Here is an 18,076-nt window from a genome sequence, read left to right on the forward strand (position 1 = left end):
AAAAAAATATAACGTCTGCTGCAATCTAGAACACAGACTATTGATGTGAGTAGACCAACATAACGAATTGTCCAAATAAACACCCAAGTATTTACAGGGTTCCCACACCTTGGTTAACTTCAAATTCAAGGACCTTTCAAGGACTTTCTAGGTCCAATACCCTCCAATTAAAGGACTTAATGTGAGGACACATTTCAAAGTGAGAGCAAGGTTACATTGTGTTTCCTTGTAAGATACTTTGTTAGTTTTCATTTGTCAAACATAACTATGCAAAAAAGCTTTTTTTTTTTTTTTTTTTTTCATTTATTTTTGGCCATATGACAGAGATCTGATATTCTATACTGTATTCTAAAATGATCTGATATAGATTTTGCATTAGGGTTGCCAACTTCAGAAAATGAAAATAAGGGACAACTGTGATTCTTTATAGGAAAATAAGGGTAAGACAAAGGGACGCTCTTAAAATATTTTTTCTGTACCACATAGAGTATGTCATTTTTCATGTCTACAGTTAAGTATGCATATAAAAGGTTCTCAGAAATAATCACATTTGTTTTGCTTAACCTATGTACAACTGTTCTAAAAAAATAATGTAATTCAAAAAATGTCACGCATGTTATACACAAAACATTGGCCTGAGTAAATTTAACCTTTATAGAATTGTGACTGTGGTGTAGCAATTCAGGAGGTGAATATATAATGTGAAATATAATGTGATATAATGTGAAATTATATACAATATGGCATAGAATTTGAAAGGATAACAACTGAACATCTATGAAACTTCAATCAATAAAGCATTTTTTTTTAAACAATGACATTTAAAATTTTGAACTAAAATGTTATTGCAACAATATAGCCTATGAAATCATGAAAATTATTATTATTATTATTATTTTCAGTTAAAGGTAACTAGGAGTGTTTGGGCTTCTTTTGGGCTTGAATTTGTTTTTCAATATGAATGAGGTCAGGTTTAGGAATATGCAAGTTACAATTTTAAAAATGTGTAATTTTGTTTCTGTATTTAACAACATTAACTTACCATACTGAAAGACGTCTTACCTCAGGTAGATTGCATGTTTTCTTGCCTAGCTGGATGTTGTGCTTATGATCAATAATCACGTTCTTTGCATTCACCCAAACTGATTTTGCAAAATCAAAATATGGATGCTGAAGGGAACTGCCGTTAGCGTGAGCCCCACTCACTGTGAAGTGGGAGCAACCAGACGGCAGAGGATTCTACAAGGTCTTAAAGCTTTCCTTGAGTGGCTACATTTGCAATTCAAACAATTATTTGTGCAAAAAGAATGATTAATTTGTTATTTGTATGGTCTAGATGGCCATACAGCGTATGCCTGGGAATACAGGACAAACTGCATTCCATATAGCTTTCATACAGAACACTTCTCTGAAGCCTTAAGTATGGGACAATACCGTATTAGGCTATACGGAATGGTTGGCAACCCTATTTTGCATAGATTTTATTGAAAAGAGCTTAGGCTCATGTAACCATAAGTTTTAAGATATTTGAATATGCTTTTAAGCTTTTCTTGCCTCATGGGTTTACATGATCTTAACAAGCAAAGAAATTCAACATTAATTTCACGGTGTGTCTATGAAACTTTACCATAGTAGTAGTTTGTGCACGTGTGAACGTCACGGCAACGTACCTTACGGGGAAACACTTAATGCAACGGGAAAATGCACGTAACTAACGTAAATCAAGCAAGCTAGTATACATAGGCCACAAAGTGTTGGCGAAATAACACATTAGCGGATCAGAGGGAATAATATGGATTTTTTTCCAGAAATAAATAAATTCAAGTACTTTCAAGGACCTGTATCTATGTATGTTTATTTTCAAAAACTTTCCAGGGCCTTGAAATTTTTTTTCAGATTCACAAACTTTCAAGGATTTCAAGGACCCGTGGGAACCCTGTATTTATGAGATGAAACCTGTTCAATTAATTTCCCATGTTTCGTTACAGGACTGTGATCCCCTACAGATCTAGGGTCGAAGATCATTTCAACAGTCTTCGTCTCATGCTTACCATAGTCCTATTGTTGATAAAATCATCAAAACCCGTGTTAATGAACATTTTTATCATTAATTTTGGTGAAATGATTCACAGTGCTTATAATATGATACTCTGATTCCGAAGTAACAAAATCATTTGAATGACATGAGGGTTAGTAAATGATGACAGAATTTAAATTCTTTGGTGAACTGTCTCTTTAAACATATCTTGAGAAGGAGGAGGAGAGAAAGCGAGTGGCCTTTACGGCCTTAGCCTGGGGTGGACATGGTCTGTAGTACGTGTCACCATGTCCCTACCTCCCGTTTCGGCCCCCAGAGATGTGGTTAGGTCCCCCCTCTCGATCCACCGCTCTGCGCTCCTGGCCATAGCTGACTTTACAAGCAGCTGGCCGTGATGTGGAACAAAACACTGTGGAAAAGAAGGGGAAAAATGTTCAGCTCTTATCTCCTGCTTTTTTCTCTGCTGTCCCCTCCGAGATGGGGAAAGGGAGGGGTTGACCGATTTAGCAGCTGCTAGGTAATGCACTTAGAAAGTCATTTGTTAAAATCTAATTGATGGCTATACCTGCACCTTCACTCACGGTGTCTGGGCAGGGCGGTGTTGAACTGTAGCAGATGCTGGCGGTCTGTTAGAGACCTCCACCCTAGTCAAGGTGCTCCAGCAGCACAGCGCATCCACAAACACACACCGGAACACATATGCACACCGCACATATGCTCACACACCTGGGTGACTTGACCATATAATTAGTTAGAAAATTAGCTACCGGCTTCATCAGTATTGAAATGCAACCATGAAAGCTTGTAATCACTTTTTAATGTATTTTATTAAAGGGTTTTTTCAGGAATTGAGCCCTATAGAACCAATGAGCACACTAAAAACAAGAAAAACTGTATATAAATTATATATAATTAAATGTTTAATATACTGTATATTATTATATATAAATAATTATTAATTGTACGTACTTTGACTTCTTTTCTAGTTTCCCCTCTAGTTTTTTTAATTTGGGGGTTGAGAGTCCAGGTGGAGTTATAGTAAAGTTAAAAGATCCCTTAGCTAGAAGGGACTGCTTCACAGTTAATATCTTTTAGAAGACTGTGTCATTGAGCTCATAGACTGTTCGTGTGTCTCCCACCCTTCACGGTCGTCACCCTTTGTGTGTTTCATTTGCACCTCTCAAGCTGATGGGCCGGGTCTGTCCTACAGGGACATTACCTGATGATCAGAACAGCAGCTGTGTTCTCACTTAGCTCAGTTTGTATTGTAGAGGTGTGCGTGTTGAGTGTGCGAGTTAACATTAGCGAGCCCATTTAAGCGAGGTCCTGGTGGCATCGAAAAGCGCCCACGGTCTGCGGACTCCACCGGCGGGTAGAGTGAAATCATTTCACATCAAAGCAATCACCAGCAGAGCCTGAGGTGCTGTTCTCACCAACAGAACTGTGACACACCAGGCACCATCACAGCGCACTCAATCTCTCCTCTCGCCTCCCAAAACCAGGCTGTCACCCCCGGTCACACATGCCTAGCATTAAACACATGCTCTAACACATACACACTCATGCAAGCAAACCCTCCCGTCTCTCCTCTATCAGTCCTACGGAGTGAGTGGCTAATTGCAAACCTTACTCCAGGCGATCTGGAGGCTTGCACCCACCTCTGAAGCCTCCGTGACCTGCTGCTCCATGAGTCTGACCACAGGGAGATGGAGAAATGGAACTGTCAGCCTGGGTGCTACGTTCACACTCTGGGTGCAAATAGGATGAAACTCAGCACCATCTCTTGGGAGGCTGTACACATAAAATGTGTGTTATTGTGATATTTGTGCTGCGTTTCAAGGGAAAATTAGTTGATGTGTATCGCAGCAGCTTCAATGACCCTTCCACCCCGCGACTGAGTCTTATTATGCACCGATATGCACACACAAACCTTGTTGGGGAATAACTAACCTAACTAAATTGTTTAGCAGCGTGACTGCGCTCACTATAGCTTTTCCAGCATTTGATTAGCCTTTATGTAATGTCACATTATGAGCAAGCTGAGGTAATCAAACACACTTTTGTCTCTCTCGCTCTCATACTGGAATGATAGATTCATTTTATTGAATTGGTTTGTCCTAAAGGTCTTCTCTCTCATATGTAGAGTGTTTTAGTTTTTCAGTTTGTCCTAAATGGTACTTCTATGTAGCATTTCTACATTCGTTCAAATGGTTGTTGTAATGGTACAGATTTAAAAAATAAGTTTACTCCCTACTAGGTAGTTTTTATATAGTTGAATATTTAGTTCATCAATATGTCTTTTAAGTATTCTAGTGTTTTTAGATTTTAGGGCTGTACGATTAATCAGAATAAAAACGAAATTGCAATGTAGTTAATAAAATAAGGAAGGTTGTTATTATTATTGTTATGAAAAACATAACGCATACAGTATTTTCACAGCTTTTGCAGTTTGATAATTGCTTAATTTACTTAAAAACATGTGCAGCATGTTTCATAATAATACTACTAATAATAATAATACTAATAATAACAATGAAAAAGCACAGCAGATCTGGAGTTTCTTTTTATAATTTTGTTTAAAATTTAATTTAATAAAAAAAATTAATATTTTTAAAATCACGGTCAGTATTCAAAATTAGATCACAGACATGCAGAAAATGGCACTTGGTACATACAGCCCTATTATTTATATATTTTTAATAGTGCTGTCAAACAATTAATAGCATCCAAAATAAAAGTTTTACATAATGTTTACATAATATGTGTGTGTGTACTGTATATATTTATTATGTTTATATAAACACACACACATGCATATATATAGTATATATATATATATATATATATATGTATATGTATATATATATATATATATATATATATATATATGTATGTTATATGAATATATACATGTAAATATTTTTAAAATATATGCTGTATGTGTATGTATTTATATATGCATATTAAATATGCACAGTACACATACATATAAAATGTAAACAAAATATTTTGGATGCGATTAATCGTGTGATTTGTGATTTCAGTGTAAATTTATCGGTTAAAATTTGATGCTATCACTGTAATTTGGAATGTTTATTTATCAAAAACACTTGTATTTGTACCAGAAAACTATGACACTGAAATACTCCATAAATTATATAACTGGATAGTTACTTTTGAATTTTTTTTGCCCCTTTAGTTTCAAGGTACAGTAGTTAGTTGCTACTTATTAGTATTAGCTATAGTGTAACTAACTGCATTTTCGAAAATTTACAGTAGCTAAGTTTAAAAACTTTACATTATCTTTAGAGCTTTACAGTTCCAAGGTAGCTTCCCGAACGCTACAGTACGGCCGCTGCACACACCAGCTACGATATGCTACTTTTGTCTGCCATCAATCATGTACAACTGGGCTTTGGGAACCTCATTTTTAACAAGTGACCAATGGGACTCATTTAAATAGCTTTTACCAGAGGGAGACCAGCGGCAGAAGATGATGATGAGACTCGGATGTAATGAACTGGCTTTGAATTAGCGCAGTTGCAAGCAGGTCAACTAGCATTTCATGTGCGTGAATGGCTGGAAGCAGAAGAGTCAAGCTGATTCAAACTGAGGGACACCACGAAAAAAATAATAATAAAAAATAGGTTCATGACGCCCTTGGCTGGAATTGGAGCTTAATGTAATCTTTTTAATAGTGGTTTAAATGACTAGAGGCTTTTATTTACCTCTGGACAGCAGACAGCTGGTTTGACAGGTGCTGGCAGCAGTGCTACGCCTGCATAATCAGTGTCCGACTGGTTCAGTCACACTTTGGGTTTACGGAGAGCCCTGTCAGACACTGCTATGGGCTGTCACCATGATTGCTTTTGTCAAACCAGACATCGCTAAGATTCCTAGATAATGATAAGCTCTTTGAAATCTCAGCATGCCTGTGTTGTCTGACAGGCCGACAGTCCGGTCACTGCTGATTTTGTACAGTCAAACGCATTTGTTAGCCTATGTTTTTCAGGTGGGGGCTGTTGGGACAGACGTCATTGATGTTATTTTAAACCATTAGTGTGAGTTTTTGAATCAGACTGGAAGTTTCTGACATAATGAGAGAGAAATTAGACAGCCGAGGTTGTCTTACGGCACCCTGGTCTCTTGCTCCGGGCACCGACTGTTATTAGGAGTCCAGAGAGCCAGTTGTACCGCTGGTCACCCTGTTATTAGCACTCGTCTGATTACGTTTTTACATCGTTCTTCATCTTTCCTGTAGTTTTACCTCACGACTTTGGTGAGGTATCATTAGCTGTGCTGAACTACTGACTTTAGTTCTGTGATTGACAGCCGGGTCGAGTCGTCTGGAGGTTTTCGTATCTCGCGTTGGTGTGCTACCTGCCGCTAATGGCAACGTTCCCCAGACAAGGGCTCCTGAATTAGCATCTGCCAGTCTGGGAGCGGGTTTGCGCTAATCAGCCTGGGATGGGGAGGAGAAGGAAAGGAAGATTTAAATTACATCTTTTGCAGTCAACAGGAGGAGCACATGAAAGCAGGGTGTCCTGTCATCTTATCAAAAGACTGGAAGGCTGGAGATCAGTACTGACAGAACCCTGCACACCTCGGAGACTCCGCGAGCACATCACCAATTAGGATTCTTTAATGATTTCTTGTATTAATAATAAATGGCCCGGGTTTGGGGAGGGCGTGTGTCGGATATGAGTGTGTGTGAGCGCTGAATGTGTGTATTACTTCATGCAGAAGGGGCTGAGTTTCATAATGGTGTCAGTGACAGTTTGTGGCATTTGTGGTTACCCCTCTGTCCAAATGCAAAAAGCTGTTAGAGGTCTCTGAGGAAACTGACTCCACATTGGGTTTCAGCTGGAAATCTGAAGAGTGGAGGCTCGTGAACTGCTGAGGTGGATACCGGGAAGCTGGGGCTGCTTCAGAAAGACATTTTCCTGGAAAAAGGTGCCACAGCTGAAACTAGCTTTTGTTGTGACCTTATAGAAAATATTAATCACTTCTGCTGAACACCTGGTTGGCACCGTTGTTGGTGCGCTGTTATACTGTATTATTATTATCGTGATTAAAGACAAACAAAGAGGCCCTAAATTAGAAGGACGCACATATGGAGACAAGGAAAAGAAAATATTAAATACTTGTATGCATTGTAGGGTTATATAAAAGGAAAATCTTCTTTTAGAGTGTAATCTGCAAAAAAGTAGGTCGACTCGGATCAGCAGATACATTTATCGTGCAAAGTTTCCTTCAGAAAAAACAACGGACCGGTCTGGAAAAGAATGCGATTTGGAAGCAGTATCCCTCAGAGACATACATAGGTCATTTTAGCTCTTTCCTCCTTTTCTTTTTTTTTTTTTTTTAGATTGGCTCTCTCTGTGTATATAGCCAGGTAGGTTTCCATCCACATATTTTGTATGCAAATGTTATGATGTTGTTTACTAAAAGCTGGATGGAATTGCCAAGAAGAAATTTTAATTTCCAAAATATGAATTAAAACATTTTCATATAAACTTAGAACAGTTAACATAAATTAATGAATAAAATTTTGTGAAATAAGCAATATTTTTATAGCATTTATTAATCTATAGGTTAAAATGAATTTCTACCTATACTAATACAGTTTTAACACTTAATCAGTTAAATTGTGCAAGCATGATAATGAATAATAGTGTCATTTAAATTTACCCAGATTAATAATATTTACCTAGATTACATTTTTGTATACCTTTTATACTTCTATTTTTTAATGCTTTCATTTTATACTTTTTTTTATTTTATAAAGTATAAATTTTATGCTTTTTATGCATAAACTCAAGTGACTTTGTCTTAGCAAGTCATTCATACATAAGAAAACATTGATCTGGCCAATCTCAAATGCCAGAGCCAAAGCCTGTCATCAAAATGATTGGCTGCTATGACCTCCTAGAAATGTCTGACATTCTGTCGCTCCCAGACATTTGTTACTGATCACTAGCAAACATTGTCCAGTTTGTCAATTTCATTGCGTTTTGTCTGCATGCACTAAACCGTAACCGTAATTTATTGCATCTAATAAATTAGCCACAGTTGCATTTGTGCCAGTTTCCCCAGAAGTGACAAATTTGTTGTCTTGAACACATGGGATGGTGCTTAATTTGCAAATGTTTTGCATGAATTAAAATTGCAACTTGAGAGCACATGATTATTTACAGTATTTAGTTTGCCATTCTCTCCTATTTGCATAACAGAAAGAAGATCACACAAAGGCCCTGAGCTGAGAGGAATGATCTGGTTGGGGTGCCCTCTGGGTGATTTGTTTTGGCAAGAAGTACTTCTTTGACATGTGTATGTGGCCATGGTGTGTCGGCTTGCGGAGGCCACAGGGTGAGGTGGTGTGATGTATTGAACAAGACTGACCTTGGGAAGGGTCTGGCTTTCACTCCACAATTCTCTGACCCTGCTCTTTCCCCAACGCTGGCTGCCATCATAACGAGTGCACTGAAAAATGACTGGATGGTGCTCTACTCCTTTGTCTCTGTGGATTCACATTGCTTCCAGGTCTGCTGCATCTTTGCCATGTTTTGTTTGGTCATGCAAACCTGGCTACTAGTTCTGTCATATAGCTGATAAACTGACACACAGATTAAGTTTTTCCAAAATGCTCTGACTCCATCTGACATTCGTTCTATTTTGGGTACGATGGAGTCATCCTATTTTCTCAGTCTCGTATCCGGTTTGCTTTGCAGTGTCAGAGGAGCGGCCTCCCCTGAAGCGCTGCTGAGCATGGAAGCCTGCTTGGCAAGTGGAGATAGTGGCCGTGTTACAGCAGGGGGTTCACAGAGTCAGCAGTCTGGAGGTTACTTTCATTATCAGTCTCTGTTTGAACATCCTTGGCTCCAACTTAATCGGAGTTGTCACAAATGCTGTTTTTAACACTGCCACAGAGAACAAAGCAACATGCCTTGGGTTCTGTGACCTGCCTGGCTACAGCAGACGTTTGTGCAGTCCCTGCTCAGATGTAAACTAAAAGAAGTGGGAGAACCAGCCCAAAGGATATTTCTTATTGTTTACTAGTAAGTAGTCACTGAGGTGACAGTTTTATGCAAATTAATTTAGAGTATGCTTAAAGAAAAAGTTTATTCCAAAAATACATATTCTGTCATTACATATGTGATTATTTATTTTTGGTCCTTTTTGGAGCTTGACAGTTGTAACTTCAACTGCAATTGACCCGTCGTTACTGTTGCTATGTCTGACAAGCCATTCCGCTCTCACACCACACAATATTCATGTTCATTCTAAACATGCTCAAGACTTTAGTGTGCATGGTCATTAGTATAGGCCTAAGATTGTGACTGAGTGACACCGATTGAAACATTCTCTGAAAGTTTCTAATAAAGGCCTGTGCACTTTGTCTACCAATATGTCACTCTGTTGACATTCATGTTCAATTTGGTAAAATAAATCTAATTTATAGATTACTTTGACAATTGATGTTCCCTATAATATCCATCACAATTTATATGAAAATGCAAATGTCCAGACTATAAATCTAGTAAAGAAAAATTGATTAGTATGGGAGTTAAAATTACACCCTTGTCTGGACAAGTAAGTGACATTTTCAAAATAACTTTTGAATTGTCTAACCTCAAAAAGTCTCCTTCTACCATTGTGACAAATGATACCTGCCCTGCCTGTCAGGTTTCACTAATTGAGCCTTTTTAAAATCATTAGCTTGCAAAGCGAGCTTGAAATCCCAAAGGTTCAGAGCAAATTAGTTGAGGTGTCTCCTCTTCAGCACATATTATCATTATGACAAGTCTTACCATCATTGGTTTTTGCTTCCACAGCTAACACATATCTGCTGTATTTTTAATTGCCATAAAATCTTAATGATGGGCTTAATTAATCACTGTTTGTGAGCAAAACAGCAGTTACATTGACTTTTTGGATTCTGGCTGACAGTTTAGTAAATCTACTTTACTGTCTGTTTGTTTTTTTTTTGTTTTTTTTTGTGAAATGATACTCACACTGATAGCTTTAAGGGAGGAAAAACACAAGATAGACTGTGCTATGAAAAAAAGCGAATTCTCTCTTTTAAGTCAAATCTAAGTATGATTTGCTGGCTGTGGAGGCTACTGTTGTTGCCATGACAAATACAGCAGAGAAAAGAGTGAATGTACTCCATAAAGACTGGGCTGTGATTCACAGAGATGTTTCCTTTGTTGATTTGGACATGCTCACTGCCGATAACATTTGCAGTGCCGATTTTCACATTTTGTATCATTCTTTTTTAAATGATAGTACAACTAGCATAAACTGTGCTTTTATTATAGGAGTGAACCAACTCCAAGATAAAGCTTCGAGGCTCTCCATGCATTTAAACATTTAAATTTATTGCCATCTGGAGTTGTGCATTTCATACAAAAGACATAAATGGGAAGTCGTGGCCTAATGGTTAGAGAGTCGGACTCGCAATCGAAGGGTTGTGAGTTCGAGTCTCGGGCCGGCAGGAATTGTGGGTGGGGGGAGTGCATGTACAGTTCTCTCTCCACCTTCAATGCCATGACTTAGGTGCCCTTGAGCAAGGCATCGAACCCCCACTGCTCCCCGGGCGCCGTAGCATAAATGGCTGCCCACTGCTCCGGGTGTGTGTTCACAGTGTGTGTGTGTGTGTTCACTGCTCTGTGTGTGTGCACTTCGGATGGGTTAAATGCAGAGCACGAATTCTGAGTATGGGTCACCATACTTGGCTGAATGTCACGTCACTTTCACTTTCACTTTCACTTTTTTTTTCACTTTCATAAATATGAAATGCCATTTTTTAAAATATTTACATTTAAAATTCATTTTACTATGCAAAAACTCAATCAAATAATAAAAGAGTACAATACAATTCAATAAATACGCAGACATTTATATGAAATATATATATATATATGCTGCATATTTCTTCCCAGAAAGCCAGTTGATGCAATTATTCCACATTTCTGAGTGTTATTTTTCACAGTTTGATTATTGAAACTTGCTTTTGGACCAGCCTTGACATACACAATGCTGCTGCATGACTTATTTATTCGTCTTACGCAACTTGAGTTCATTTCATGCAACTTATTTGGCTGTAGTAGTGTCATCTATAAATATTTTAAGTGCAATAGTGACCATTTAGCAAGTATGTTGTTCAGTTGTTAATGAGAAGACCGTGGTCTGGTTCCCTGGAGGTTACTGTTTTTATGCTTGTGATTTTCTTCTTCGAAAGGAGTTCTTCAGAGGTGATAACTGCGGTGTGGGGGAAAACTAATGATCTGCCCTGCCAACTCTCTGGACCTTGACTCATATAGTAGATGCAGTGCAGGATACATTTTTTCTGCTGAACAGATGATGTGTTGAGGTCATGGGTTTTAGCTCTGTCTTAGCAGTCAGTTTATGTCCTAAGCCGCCTTTGGCTTTTTATGGCTTTTTTGGTAATAAGCAGGAAATATATTGCAATGATGACAAAAAGTATGTGTAAACATATGGGGAAGGTTACTTTGGAAATGTAATAGGTAACAGATTACAAGTTACTGTACGTAACGTAATGTAACTATTTCAATTGCTTTATTAATGTAACTATTTGCATTTGATTACTTTTCAAAATTTCTAATGAATGTTTTTAACTGTTAATCATTTTGGAACATTTAAAGCAGGCAGGGTTAACCTTACGGTAGTACTCAGCCCTAACTACTGTCAGACTTTCAAAATCTTTCATTACTTGAAGTAAGTTTATAAAAATGTAATTTTAAAGTACACCCACCACAAAATAAGACTTAAACACCTCTTTTTAGTTTGAGATCATTCTGAGGTTAAACACAGATTTAAAAGCATAAGATATAGTTTAATAGTTATGATGCTGTTTTTGAAATCAAATCTTTGCATATTAGGACAGGAAACTTTGACATCTAAAAATGTCTTGGAAAAAACAGTTAATCTTAAGAAAATAAAGCATATGCATAACTAAAACACAAATTTTATAGCACTACACGCTTGTCAAACTCTCAAACTCCTGTTTTCACACAGACTGTTTTTTTCCCCATGTGATTCATGACCAGACGTTCACATTAGTGATATATTCTCTAATGTTTTTTCTTGAAAAAAAAAAAAAAAAAAAACACTGTAAAACATTCTTTTGAGACAGTGAATGGAAAGAATGAGTGGAACTTGTTTGTGATAAACTTTCTTTGTCTAGATTCTTGTGCTAAGATTTATTAGAGCTGTGTGAAAAGAGTCAGGGTCAGCAGCTTTTTTTATTTAAATAAAAAATAAAAAAAGACATGGAACACAACAAAACAAGACAAAAGGGCAAATAACTTAAAGCCCAGACTCCATGGTGTTGCTATGGTAATAAGGATATTATCAGAGCATAAGGGAGTTCTGCCTATATCAGTCTTTTTTGTGTTGTTTTAATATTTCCCATAATGCCACTTAATTTGGTTCACTAATCCACAACAATCTGGCCCCTCTTCTGCCACAATCATTTATTAACCCTTGTTTATTCTTCAGAATTGAAAGGAGTTATTAGTTTGTGTTTGGTATTTTTGCAAATTAGCTCTAAATGTCAAAGTTTTACTCATCACAGTCAGTTTATATAATCATCTGAATGGCTTCAAGGCAGTATATCTAGACAAATGTAAGGCATAACAGTAAGTTTTAATTTAAAGTTCATTTACATATTGTTTAAAATATATGTGCAAATGTCATATTCAAAGTTTATAATGAACACCATATAAAGTTTAGTGATTTAGTGATGAAAATATCATCGATACAGGTTTCTGTTGAAATTCCATGCATGAAAGTGTCACAATAGTTGTAGAATTTAACCCAAAGTGTTATCCATATATTGCCTACCCTCTTTACCACATGAAGACCACCAAACATACATACTCACTTTCTCTCTCTCTCTCTCTCTCTCTCTCTCTCTCTCTCTCTCTCTCTCTCTCTCAACACTCGTTGATCCCTGAGGTGGTCTGTAGCCAGGCTAGGTGAGAAATGATATCAGTGTCAGTTATTTTTACTCAGACTCTTTTTATAGCATGTTTTAATAAATCTTTGAGGCCATCTTCGGGAGTCCAAATGAGGGGGAATTCTTCATCATGGCTTTTAGACTATATGGATGATCACAAATTATTAAAGAATAATTCACATAGGAAAGTCTGGCTATTTTAGTCAGAAGAGTGTTTGTTGGCATTTCTCTTTTAGGTTTTGGAGAATCGCAGGATTTCGATTAAAAGTTAGAATTTTGTAAATTTGCTGTTCTTGACAAGATCATTTAGATTTGTCTTAGAAGCAAAATCATTTCCTGAGCATTATCAGTATTTATGACTTGCTTTCCAGATTTTTTTTTTTCTTATGCCAGTGTGAAAATGTAGCCTATATATTCTTATCTTACTTGAGTAAAATGTATGATGTTTTTGGATATTTTACTGGAGAAAAAGACATTGAATAATATTCACAATATAAATCCATGTTATAACTTTCACTCTTCCGCAACCCTGAAAACATTCATTATAATTTACAAAACACCCTCCCAATTGTTTGTCTATTGATTCCATACCATTCTTACACTAAATCAGTACAAAGTTTTGAGGGCGTGGACCATATTTCTGTGTAACCAGTGTAATTAAAGTGCTAATCAGCTGGACAAACTTATATTTTCCGTTATCTTAGAGATGCTAATTAACAGTTATGAAAATAACATTTCCACCTTCACTTGACAGCATATAGCAGTTTGTTTGCATAACAGCATGTCAAAGCATGACCTTGATCTGAGAGTTGATCTGAGTGTCACTGACACGTCTCAACCAGGTGTAAATTAATGAACCTTAAGACAAAGTCTTCTGTATTGAGAGTCTTTGAATAATTGTTTTAGCATGTTGAATGTGTGACTTGTCATGTCATAAAAACTTTTGGCATGTTGTTTTTTAAACTACAAAAAAAGTTAAGAAAAGTTTTATGTGTCAGAAAGGGATGTTTTTAAAGGGATAGTTCATAGAAAAATAAAAGCTAATTCAGGATGACATTTGTGGAGGAAAATACACTATTGTTTAAATGTGTTATTATCCTTTTATTTAGCAAACGATTGTGTATACTGTACTCTTTCTAAGCAATAACTTGGTGCAACATGGTGCATCTACATAGTACTGTATGATTCCTGTCAAAATGTCTTTAACACAGACTTTCTGCCTTTCTGTCTACGTTCAACTTTATTTTATTTGTCCAGGGAACTCAAAATGAGCTAAAAAGTTAGGTTATGCCATACAATAAAAGAGAGTAATCTGGGTTGTGGGTAGGTACCATAAAATTAGTGCATGCAACTATATTGCAAATCTTCTAAAGTCATTATGAAAGGAGAGAGGAATCATCTGTGCATAACTTCACTGGTTTTCACATTCAGCGTGAACACACCAGGTATGAAAGTGTAAAAGCATAAAGTCTGAGTATTAGGGCACAACTTTAACATTGCTCATTATGAAGCTTATTCTTTTTATAATTTTTAAATATCAGATTTGTGGTGTTCCAATAATGACAGCAATTTATGTGGAGTGCCAAAAACAAACCATACAGTTGGAATATTCACATGAACAAAAACTATTAATCTTGTGAAAATGTGTTGAGCACTTGAAAGTATAAAGCTTGTTGACATCATTAGTGATTTTAACATTGCACAATAAAGAAAAAAGGAAGTGTACTTTCATGTCAACAACAGAATTCCCACCATTTGTGTTCATGGTTTTTGAGACTGCCTGGGTTTAACTACAAATGCTACAAACGAAAAATCACTAAGCTGATACTATTTCTGGTTATAAATGAATGGTTCATTATACTGTTTTTAAGCTGCAGTAATGTGAACTCCTGTTCTAATTCAGTAGCAAATTTATTTTGAGAGACTGAAGAGAGATAGCAAGGCCAAGTAAGATGCTAATGAGGTAAAAGTAAAAATAATACATCCACAATTCACTATAAATTGTGAGCTCTTTTAAAAACCCAATTTAAATCCACTTTAAGTTGAAATAATTTATAAATAGTCATTGAATCTTTTAAGTTAATTTGTGAATCTCCCACACAAGCTCTAGAGAGATGTGTACTATATAATTCTAAGCCCACAAAATTGATAGGATGAAATTATAGCTTTTATTTTTATGTGGTTGTGTTATACACGTTAATGTGAGCTCATTTAAATGACAGTTTGGAACTTGTTCCAAGTTTGGTTTTATGCTTTATTTTTTTGTTTTTGCAGCAACATGTCATTTTGATTGTGATAAAATAATATCTGAATGATCAGTCAGTGTAGTCAATACAATGTCATAGAAATTAGTTTAGTAACTTTTTCTCCCACACAAGCTCTATAGAGGCTACTGTATAATTCTAAACCCCAAAAAATGGATAAAAGGGATACTTACTCATTAGTGAATGTCACAGTTAACTAAATAATGAACAAGTGACAAGAGTGAGTGTATTTAGACAGCTCCAGACGAGATCACACATTTTTTTATGATGTTACATACATGTCACTCCTCAAATGATGGGTGTAAAAAAATTAAAAATAAATAAATAAAAACTCCAGCATGCCAAGCTTGTCATGCAAAGTTAAACTGGACAAAAAACAAAAACAAAACAAAAAACCTTTGATATTTTGAAAGTTTCATACAATTTTGTGTGTTAACAAATTTGGTTAAAAGTCTGTGTTTTTATCACGGATTATGACTTTTCATGATCTATTGCAGGCAGCTTTGATATAATAAAACAACAGTATTTGACTAATAAAAAGCCATAGACAAGACCTCATTCCAAAGGACTTGTGCATGACATTGTGTTTGTAATGAATCACAGAGCCACAAAATAAGAGATGGTGACACAAAAGTTAAACATGCACATCAATGTTTATGTTCTTATTAAAGGAGCATGTAGCCCTAGGCCCTATGCACACTTGTTATCCTAGATAGGACATGAGGATACAGAAAATGAAGAAGAGAGAGAACTAGAGGCTGAGAGGGAAGAAGCAATCAGAATAAGAGTCATGGGAAACTCTGCCAGCAGGGATATTTTATAATAAGGTACTAAACTCAGGGTCATAAGCGATGTTCAAACTGTAAACATTTTCCCTGAATGTCTTTACATGCATTTCAATATTCTGTTTTTGGAAGGACGTTGGGACTAAAAATATATAAATTATAGGGTTGTACGGCTTCCTTGGCACATTGTATGTTGCGGCCTTTGCACAGATAGCAAGTATCCCTAATGTAGAATATGATCCAGATATAATCCTCAGGAATGGATGGAAGAACATTACAATGAAGGGGAATGAACATTATGATGAATCAGATGCTGAGTGTATGAACCATGTGTGGGGATTTATTGTGGATGTAAGGCAAATGGATTCATAGAGAATTCCAGTGGTGCCACTGCTGTCTGAGCTGCTAAATAGATACTGTAATTGCCACTTATTTTATGCAACTGGTTTTTAAGTCCAATTAGAATTAAACCACATTTGTCACCAGAGCTTAATGTAACTGGCTAAATGTGCTTCCATTGCTGGGATGGGCTCATTATTATTATTATTATTATTATTATTATTATTATTATTATTTCACACTGATACACAGCAGATGCTTTATTATGGATATTAGTGGTCACCAGTCAGATTTGATTAATTGAAACTGTTTTCAATGTGTCTTAATCAATGTATCTTAAACAACAAAATATTAAAATTTCAGCCAAATGTGGTCTTGAAATCACTTTAACAAAAGGGGAGATTTTTGAAAAGTAAATACATGAAAAAGGTGATCTTCACTCAGTGCCTGACTCTTTAAACTGCTGAAGCACTCAATATTGGATTGACTGCGATATTGCTTGTGCTTGGAAGCGCGACTACAGTATTATGGGTTTCTTTGCACCTCATTTTCTATTACTTTAATTAAACAGCATGTAGTAGCCTAGTTTCGATGGTGATTTTTCAGGCTGAAACAACATTCCTTTTTTTGTTTTAAAAGACATGGGAAGGACATTAACTCTTGTTTGATTGATTGCAGCTTTCAATTTTTGCTCTCAGATCATTGGCAATATCTTTGTCTCTGGTCTCAGACGTGACATGCATGAGAAAGTTAGCCTCGGTTGAAATTATATTTTTGGATTTTATCACCAAATAGGTTCTTTTTTGTTTAAATAAATGTATTTATTTATTTATTCAGAAAAGGGGTTCAATTGGCACCCTCTTTTTGAACTTATAGTGTAGTATTGTTGCTGAAGAAAAAAAAACATTTGATACGTTATTTTTTGTTATTTATTTGTATGATTTTTTTCAAACGAATGATAGAACTAGCCACTTAAATTTATGCCTTTGTGTATATATTTGCCTGATAACATTATTGCATGCTTCATGTTATTATTAGCATTACAGAGAGAAAGCAAATAGCTCTTGAGATTTGATTGTCTCACAAGGCTTTAGCAGAGCAGGTGCAGTTTCGAGCACCCCATCCAAATCCATAAAGAAAATCTCGAACTGCTCAGGTGTTCATAACATCAGGGAGAGCTGTGGGGGGACCTACTCTTTGATATAGCCTTAAAATCACACTTCAGTTACTTTTAATATCCCAATCACACCCTACCCAGATGGACATAATTATAGGCTGGTTTATTTTAACTGAACCCTGCCACGCGTTTTCGCTGTGTGCAGCTCAGAGATAAAGGATAAAGGATTGCACCTTGTGCTGTGTCAGCCCAGTGACCCATCAGCAATTTCAGATTGCCTTAATGTGAAAATCTCCTCATCTGCTTTAATTACCAACTTACAGTGGGACGTCTACAATTACTGTTGTAATCATAGAGGGAGCCACTGGGGCTTAGACCCCACTGTTCGACTCAACACAAAATTCTGTCTAATTGTGTTGCTTACCTAGTTTAAGCATATTGTGACGGGTGTCCCGAGCGCTCGTCAGCGTCGCCCTGGCAACACATGGGAATCACCGGCACCAGCTCGTCACGGGCTGAGCGGCCGCACCTGCAGCTCATGAAGAGACA

General features: G+C 36.5%; 1 long non-coding RNA gene across 8 annotated transcripts in view; it reads left to right on the forward strand.

The window, feature by feature from the left end:
* Window positions 1-18,076, forward strand: part of LOC122139436 — an 84,166-nt gene that overhangs the window by 13,031 nt on the left and 53,059 nt on the right. For 5 of the 8 annotated variants that reach the window (XR_006156287.1, XR_006156289.1, XR_006156285.1 and 2 more), the window contains exons 1-4: window positions 6,882-6,991; window positions 8,272-8,581; window positions 8,770-8,879; window positions 8,968-9,096. This is a non-coding gene — a long non-coding RNA (uncharacterized LOC122139436). Of the gene's footprint in view, window positions 1-6,567; window positions 6,992-8,271; window positions 8,582-8,769; window positions 8,880-8,967; window positions 9,097-11,282; window positions 11,807-18,076 lie in introns of those variants that run through there. The other 3 variants (XR_006156292.1, XR_006156290.1, XR_006156288.1) reach the window with 3 other exon arrangements.

Source organism: Cyprinus carpio, chromosome B13 (genome assembly GCF_018340385.1).
Source record: "Cyprinus carpio isolate SPL01 chromosome B13, ASM1834038v1, whole genome shotgun sequence".
Taxonomy (NCBI): Eukaryota; Metazoa; Chordata; class Actinopteri; order Cypriniformes; family Cyprinidae; genus Cyprinus; species Cyprinus carpio.